We start from the raw sequence: 8,096 nt of genomic DNA, 5'->3' as shown, positions 1-8,096 counted from the left end.
CACAAGTGAAAAATAAAATACCATCTGAGTGGCATAATGAAATACAAGACCCAGAACCATAAGGCAAGTATTGATAACTTGCACAACAAAATGCCCCAAATCCAGAACACTGACAACACCAAATGCTGATGAGGGTGTAGAGCAACAGGAACTCTTGTTCCTTGCTACTGATTATGCAAAATGATACAACCAATTTGGAAGACAGTTTGGCGGGTTCTTACAAAACTAAACATACTCCTAACATATAATCCAGCCATTGCACTCCTTGGTATTTACCCAGAGGAGCTGAAAACTTACATCCACATAAAATGTAGCACATAAGCCAGTCACGGTGACACGTGCCATAACCCCAGCTACTCAGAGGCTGAGGCAGGAGGATCACTTGAGCCCAGGAGTTTGAGGCTATAGCTCGGATCACACCTGTGAAGAGCCGCTGCACACCAGCCTGGTCAACAAAGTGAGATCCTGTCTCTAAAAATAAAAATAAAAAAACAAAACAACACCTGCACATGGGTGTTTATAGGAGCTTTAATTGTAATTGACCAAACAAGATGTTAATAGGTAAATGGATAAACTGTAGTACATCCAGACAATGGACTATTATTTATCACTAAAAAGAAATAAGCCTTAGCCGGGCATGGTGGCGGGTGCCTGTAGTCCCAGCTAATAGGGAGGCTGAGATAGAAGAATGGTGTGAACCCGGGAGGTGGAGCTTGCAGTGAGCCAAGATCACGCCACTGCACTCCAGCCTGGGTGACAGAGCGAGACTCCGTCTCAAAAAAACAAAAAAAAAAAAAGAAAAGAAAAATAAAAAAATAAAAGAAATAAGCCATCCAGCCATGAAAAGATATGGAGGAAACTTAAATGCATATTACTAAGTGAAAGAAGCCAATCTGAAACAGCTTCCGTTATTCCAACGATATGACATTCTGGAAAAGGCCAAACTATGGAGACAGTAAAAAGATCAGTGGTTACCAGGGATTGGGAGGTTGTGGGAAGAAGGGGCAAGAGGCAGAGCACAGAGGATCTATACGGCAGTGAAACAACTCTCTATGATACCGTAATGGTAGATACATGCCATTGAACATTTGTCCAAACCCATGGAATATACAACACCTAGAGTGAGCTTTAAGATAAACTACGGACTTTGGGTGATAAGTATGGCAATATAGGTTCAACAATTGTAAGAAAAAGGTACCACTCTGGGCCAGGCATGGTGTCTCATGCCTGTAATCCCAACACTTTGGGAGGCCAAGGTGGGTGGATCATTTGAGGCTAGGAGTTCAAGACTAGCCTGACCAACATGGTGAAACCTTGTCTCTAATAAAAATACAAAACATTACAGACATGGTGGTGCACGCCTGTAGTCCCATCTGCTCAGGAGACTGAGGCACAAGAATCACTTGAACCCAAGAAGCAGAGGTTGCAGTGAGCTTAGATCGTTCGCGCCACTGCGCTCCACCCTGGGCAACACAGTGAGACCCTGTCTCAAAAAAAAAAAAAAAAGGTACCACTCTGGTGTGGGATGTTGATAATGGTGGAGGCTGTGCATGTGTAGGGGTAGGGGGCTTATGAGAAATCTCTATATTTTCCTCTCAATTTTGATGTGAACCTTAACCTGCTCTACAAAAATAGTCTTAAAAAATAGTTAAACTATATGCCAGACGCGTGGCTCAGGCCTGTAATCCCAGCACTTTGGGAGGCCGAGGCAGGCAGATCACGAGGTCAAGAGATCGAGACCATCCTGGCCAATATGGTGAAACCCTGTCTCTACTAAAAATACAAAAATTAGCTGGGCGTGGTGGTGCATGCCTGTCATCCCATCTGCTCAGGAGGCTGAGGCACAAGAATCGCTTGAACCCAGGAGATGGAGGCTGCAGTGAGCCGAGATCGAGCCACTGTACTCCAGCCTGGCAACAGAGTGAGACTCTGTCTCAAAAAAAAAAAAAAACAATGTTAAACTATGTATGTTTAAAATAATAAAATGACAAGCTGGGAGGAAACTTTATGCAACACATATATTTCCTTAATTTATAAAGAGTTTTAAAAGTTTCTTATAAAACTGAAAAACAGTCCAGTAGAAAAACAAATTAAAAATAAGAGTAAGGAGATACAAATGGCTTGTAAGCACATAAAAACACTCAACTTCTAATTTTAAAAATGTAAAAGTAAACATTAATACCAAAATGTTACACCCATCTAATTCGCAAAAATCAAGTTTGATAGTGTGCATTGTTGATCAGAATGCAGATTATCTCACATGTGGTTGCTGAAATTGTAAGTTAGTACCCTTCTATGGAGAAAAATTTGATCAAAATTTAAAATGCACATGGCTTTTAATTTGGCAATATATTGCTATAAATTTAACACAAAATATATTTGCAAAAGGACAGTGAAGTCTATTTATAATACCTCTTGCATTGTTTATAATACCAAAATTTGTCGACAACCTAAAACGCTTCTCAATAAGAGACTGTTAAATTATGATTGATACATGCAATGGAATACTGTGTAGCCATTTCTTTCTTTTTCTTTTCTTTTTTTTGAAACTAAAGGTCTCACATATTTATTACTAAACCAAGCCTACTAGCACACACACAACACATACACAAAGAAAAAAGAGAAAAAATATATTCCCAATAAAACATGTCCAACTGTCCGGATAGTGGTGACATTTTCAGCTTGCTATGGGAAGATGGTCATGACCTTGACACTGCATAAATGTGTGCCATCTCATGTGCAATTCCTTAGAGACCCAGCTTGCTTCTTCTCCAATGTCTCCTTTTGGAGTTGTACCTGATTTTATTACCAGTTTTTATCCAAATCCACTGGGGAATGAGATGATTTTGCTATTGTTACTTGGCCAGGAAATGCTTAATCCTGAAAGTCTTGTGAGAAGACATGACAAGAAGTGGAGTCAAGCACACACCATGATGGTGGAAAAAGGAAGAGAGAGCCCATTTCTTAAATAATGTGGATCTGTGCAACATCTGTACAAATATAGTAAAAATAGCAAAAACAAGTTTTTAAGTTTAAAAAGCAAGGTGCATCTCCTTGAAGTTGAGGTATTTGGGGAAAAAAAATCAAGGTGTAAACCTTTGAGCCTAATATAATCCTTTTTATATTATATACTAGTATGATCCCCATTTTACAGATGAAGAAACTGAGGCACAGGAAATGTATCAATTAACCCAAGATTGCAAACGTATTATGTGGTGAAGCTAGTGTTTAAAACCAGCAGTTTTGGGTTCAAACTAAGTTAGTGGTGGTGGGAATGGAGATGAGGAAATACATCTGAAAAATATTAGGGTACAGAATCTACAGGCCTAAATGTGAAGGATAAATAAGAGGAAAGGAGGAGGGATAATTTTCAGATTTTTTTGTTAAATCGCATTAACAAGAAATTCTGGTTTTTGGCAAACTTACTCTACTTTTCCCTGAATTCTCTTATCTCAGGAAATTAGAAATACTAAGTGAAAATATTTGTAATAACTTATCTAATTCCCAGAGCTCACATTGAGTCAGGGAACGTTCAAGCTCCCACCAACCAGAGTGGAAAAGCCTTCTTGAATATATGCACCATTCTGTAGAGACTGCAGAAGATTCATACTTTAGAAGTGGGGCTAAAATAGCTATGAAGACTGTTCTAGATACTGATCCCCGAGAACAGAGCTCAACATAATTTACTAAAATATCAAATAGATTCACAATGAATGTAACTGCCTGCTCTAGCAGAGCTCAACACTCTTTAAATAACAATATCTATCTATCCACAACATGATTCACAGTATCTATCATCCAATAATAAATTAGTAGACCTATAAAGATGCCAAAAAATGTGACCCACAATCAAGAGTAAACTAGTGAATAGAAACAGACCCAGAAATGAGAGAGATGATACATTTAGCAGAAAAGAATATTAAAATAGCTATTTAAATATGCTTTATATACTTGAAGATATCAAGAATAACATAATGAGAAAAATGGAAGATATTTTTAAAATAAATGGAAACTCTAGAAATAAAAATACAGTATCTGAAATGAAATTTTTATTGGATGGGATCAATAACATATTAGAAATTGTAGAAGAAAATATCCTGAACTTGAAGACATAAAAATGTAAACTTATCCAAACTAAAGCACAGAGAACAAAGTTCAAGATACATGCTGTAAGTCCTAAAGCAATCACTTTTTAAAAAGCCAATAGTGAAGATAAAAACTGAATACTAAAGGCTACTCACATTCACCACTTCTATTCAACATTGTACTGGAAGAGCTATTCAGTGCAATAAAAAAGGAAGGAAAATTATTTATTCTGAAGCAAAATAATCATGTACAGAGGGAAAAAAACTGTGATCAGGTAAATATGAAAACGAACTGGCATTCGTTGATAGATACTATGATTTTTTTTTTTTTTTTGAGACAGAGTCTCACTCTGTCACCCAGGCTGCAGTGACACCATCTCGGCTCACTGCACTTCCACCTCCTGAGCTCAAGTGATTCTCATGCCTCAGCCTCCCAAGAAGCTAGAATTACAGGTGTGCACCACCACCACCCGGCTAATTTTTGTGTTTTTAGTAGAGACGGGGTTTCATCATGTTGGCCAGGCTGGTCTCAAACTCCTAACCTCAGATGATCCACCTGCCTCAGCCTCCCAAAGTGCTGGGATTACAGGTGTGAGCCACTGCACCCGGCCGGAATTATTGTTAATACTTTTAGGTTTGATAATGGTATTGTTGTTATATTTTAAGAGTCCTTACATTCTTGTGAAGTATACTAAAATATTTACAGTGAAAGAATATGGTATCTAGGATTTGCTACAAAATATTTTGTGGTTGTGGGAGTGGGGATGGGAAAGAGGGTAGGAAATGGGTTAATAATAAGATTGGCCTGAGTTGCAACTGGGTGATAGGGATATGTGGGTTTGTTATGCTACTTTCCTCTATTCTTGTACGTGAATTTTTTTCATAAAGACAACATAAAAGAGTGAAAACGGCAAATGACTAAGTAACAAAAGATACAACATACGTAAGCAACAAAGAGACAGTGCCTAAATTATATAAAGAATTCCTGTAAGTCAATTAAAACAAAAAACAGACAACCCAACTACCAAAAAATAGGCAAGAGATTTGGACAGGAACTTCCAAAAATAAGGATATTCAAATGGTCAGTAAACAGGTTGATTACTAATCAAGGAAAAACAGTTAAACCATAATGGTTATGACTACACATCCCTTCAAATCACTGAATTTAAAATGACTGGCAATACCAAATGCTGGTGAAGATGTGACCCAATGGGAATGTCCACACACTTCTGGTGAGCATGCAAACTGATATAACGACTTTGGAAAATAGATTGGCTTTATCTACTACAGTTAGACATATACATACCTTATGATAGCAAATCTATTCCCATGAATACTCTTGGGGGAAATATATGTTCATGTGCAAATTATATGTTAATGTCCAAATCTTTGGACAAGAATGTTCACAGGCAGTATTATTTATAGTAACCCCAAACCAGAAAGAACCCAGATATCTATCAGTAGAAGAATGGATAAACCATGGTGTAATCATACAATAGAATTCTACTTAGCAATGAAAATGAACAAATCACAGCTAATATACTATAATATACATGAATCTCCTAAACACAATGTTAAGCCGAAAAAAAAAGGCAAACATAAAGAAATCATACTGTATTATGCCATTTACATAAAGATCAAAAACAGGCAAAACAAATCTATGGTGATAAAAGTTGGGAAAGTGGTTGCTTGTGGAGAGGATGGAATAGGCAGCAATTGGGCAAGGGTGTGAAGTGGGCTTTGGGGTGCTGGTATTGTTTCATTTATTGACATGGTTGGTAGTTAGTTTGTTTTTTGTGGTACTTAAGTGTGTTCATTTTGTGGGAATTTTTTGCTATTTACTTATAACTTGTGTGCTTTTCTGTGTGTGTATCTACTTCATATTAAAGAGTTTAATACAAAGAGATAAGTCATTCATTCATTCATTGTTCTGTCAATTCATTGATTCATTCAGTAAACCTTTGCTGAGGGTTGGTGTATTAGTCTGTTCTTTAATTGCTGTAAAGAAATACCTGAGATTGGTTAATTTATAAGTAAAGAGGTTTAGTTGGCTCATGGTTCTGCAGCCTGTACAGGAAGCATGGTGGCATCTGCTTCTTGGGAGGCCTCATGGAGCTTTTTCATGGCAGAAAACAAAAGCGGAAGCAGGCACTTCACATGGCGAAAGCGGGAGCAGGAAAGCAAGGCCGGAGGCGCTACACACTTTTCAAAGACCAGATCTCAAGAGAACTTGCTCGCTATTGAGAGGACAGCACCAAGGGGGATGGTGCTAAACCTTTCATGAGCAATCTGCCCGCATGATCCAATCACCTCGCACCAAACCCCACCTCCAACACCGGAGATTACATTTCAGTATGAGATGAGGAGTGGGGACACATATCGAAACTGTATCACTTGGCTGCAACATCATTGGAGCACCAGTTCTTACCGGATTGCAGTGTTTCTCACAGGGAAAAAAAAAGTTCTTGTGCACAGGGCTAGATTTTTAAAAACCAAGGGTTTGAAACAATGTATTTACTCACTGAATTTAATTTAGTCCTAACCAAAACTTGCTGGTTTAGTTCAGCCAAGCTATTGTGCTTCTCTGGGCCCGTGATGATCCGTAGAGTAAGTGATCTTTCTTTTAGCTCTGAAAGTGGTAATTTATTAATTCAATCAACTGTAGTTGAGTGCATATTACCTGTGCAGTGATTTGCTAAAGATAGGCGCCACAAAACTAGAAAAACAAACAAATGCATGTTCTCACTCTCCAGAAGCTCCTAGCCTTGCCAGTAACAAAGGGACCACTGTGGTGGAGGAAAGTAAGTGCATCGGTGGACCTCATGCCCAGGATGCTAAGGGACCACTTGTGAGCCGCTGCTAAGCCTGATCCCAAAGGAAGGCAGCCAGAAGCGGAGACCCGATCCCACTTCCGGCTGTGTATTAAATGCTGCTCTATAGGATAGAGTATTACCTGGTTGGGGCCAGCACGGCTTCTCTGAGGCCTAGAAGCAGGAGAAAGCTTCAGTCAGACAGAAAAGCAGCAGAAAGATGAGAGTGAACAAAAACAAAGGGTTTTTTTACTGCCTTTTATTTTTCAGGTCTATGTAGATAGGATGCTGGGAGGCAGTGTACAGAAGGGAGTGGGAGTCCAGAGCATGGCAGGGCCAGGGCAGGAAAGACCTTGATTGCCCTGATACAAATCCCAGCAGGAAGGAGCCAGCGCTTCCCCAGACACAACTTCCGGCACCTGCGGCTGAGCAGGGCCAGTGAAAAGCAGTCCCCTAGTGGCAAGTTTGGGAGCTCCCGGTTGCTCGTGGCCTGAAAATCTTGCTCCAAAGAGGACAAATTCTAAGGGCTCTTCAAAACCCCAGAGGAATACAAGCCCACTGGAAATGTAGGTAATCAGCTATGCAAATGTGAGGTTAGTCGCACATAGGAAAGCACAATAAACAAACAAGGGATCTCCCGAGAAAGTACCAGAAGACGCCTTGGCTTAGAGAGCGCTCGCTGGGACAGCATTTCCCCAGGGCAAGGATCTGCTGATTCTGAGTGTCTGAAGGGTTGCTTTGCATGCGGCCTCAGCAGATGTGTCCATTTGCATGTAGGTAAATTTCCGTATATAAGGTCTCAGCATCAAGCAGGTCTTCAGAGGACTGAATGTTACAGGATTAAAATCTAAAACTCATTTAGCATTCACCAGGGCAACCAGCTAATAGGCATCAAGATTTGCATCAGAGGATCAAGATCTGTAGTTGGTTTAATGGTAAGAAATAGTCTTAGAAATAGAGCTTAGAAAAAAATTTAGAGACATTTATAGCAGCCTCAGAGCTGCCCCCTTCGGCAGCTCTACAGTTTCTCACTCTATCCTCTGTACAGGAAGGGGTGTTTCCAGGGCCTACTTCCCTGTGGGCTCTGTCCACAGTGCTCTTCAGGGCTGCTCGTGGCTAGCCTAATGATGTTGGGCACCACTGGCTTTTCACAGGGACAGGGCTGCTGGACACCCTGCAATGTGCAAGACAGTCCTGCCAG

Source organism: Pongo abelii, chromosome 7 (genome assembly GCF_028885655.2).
Source record: "Pongo abelii isolate AG06213 chromosome 7, NHGRI_mPonAbe1-v2.0_pri, whole genome shotgun sequence".
Taxonomy (NCBI): Eukaryota; Metazoa; Chordata; class Mammalia; order Primates; family Hominidae; genus Pongo; species Pongo abelii.
The sequence above is the reverse complement of the archived record's forward strand: the minus strand, read 5'-3'. Positions refer to the sequence as shown.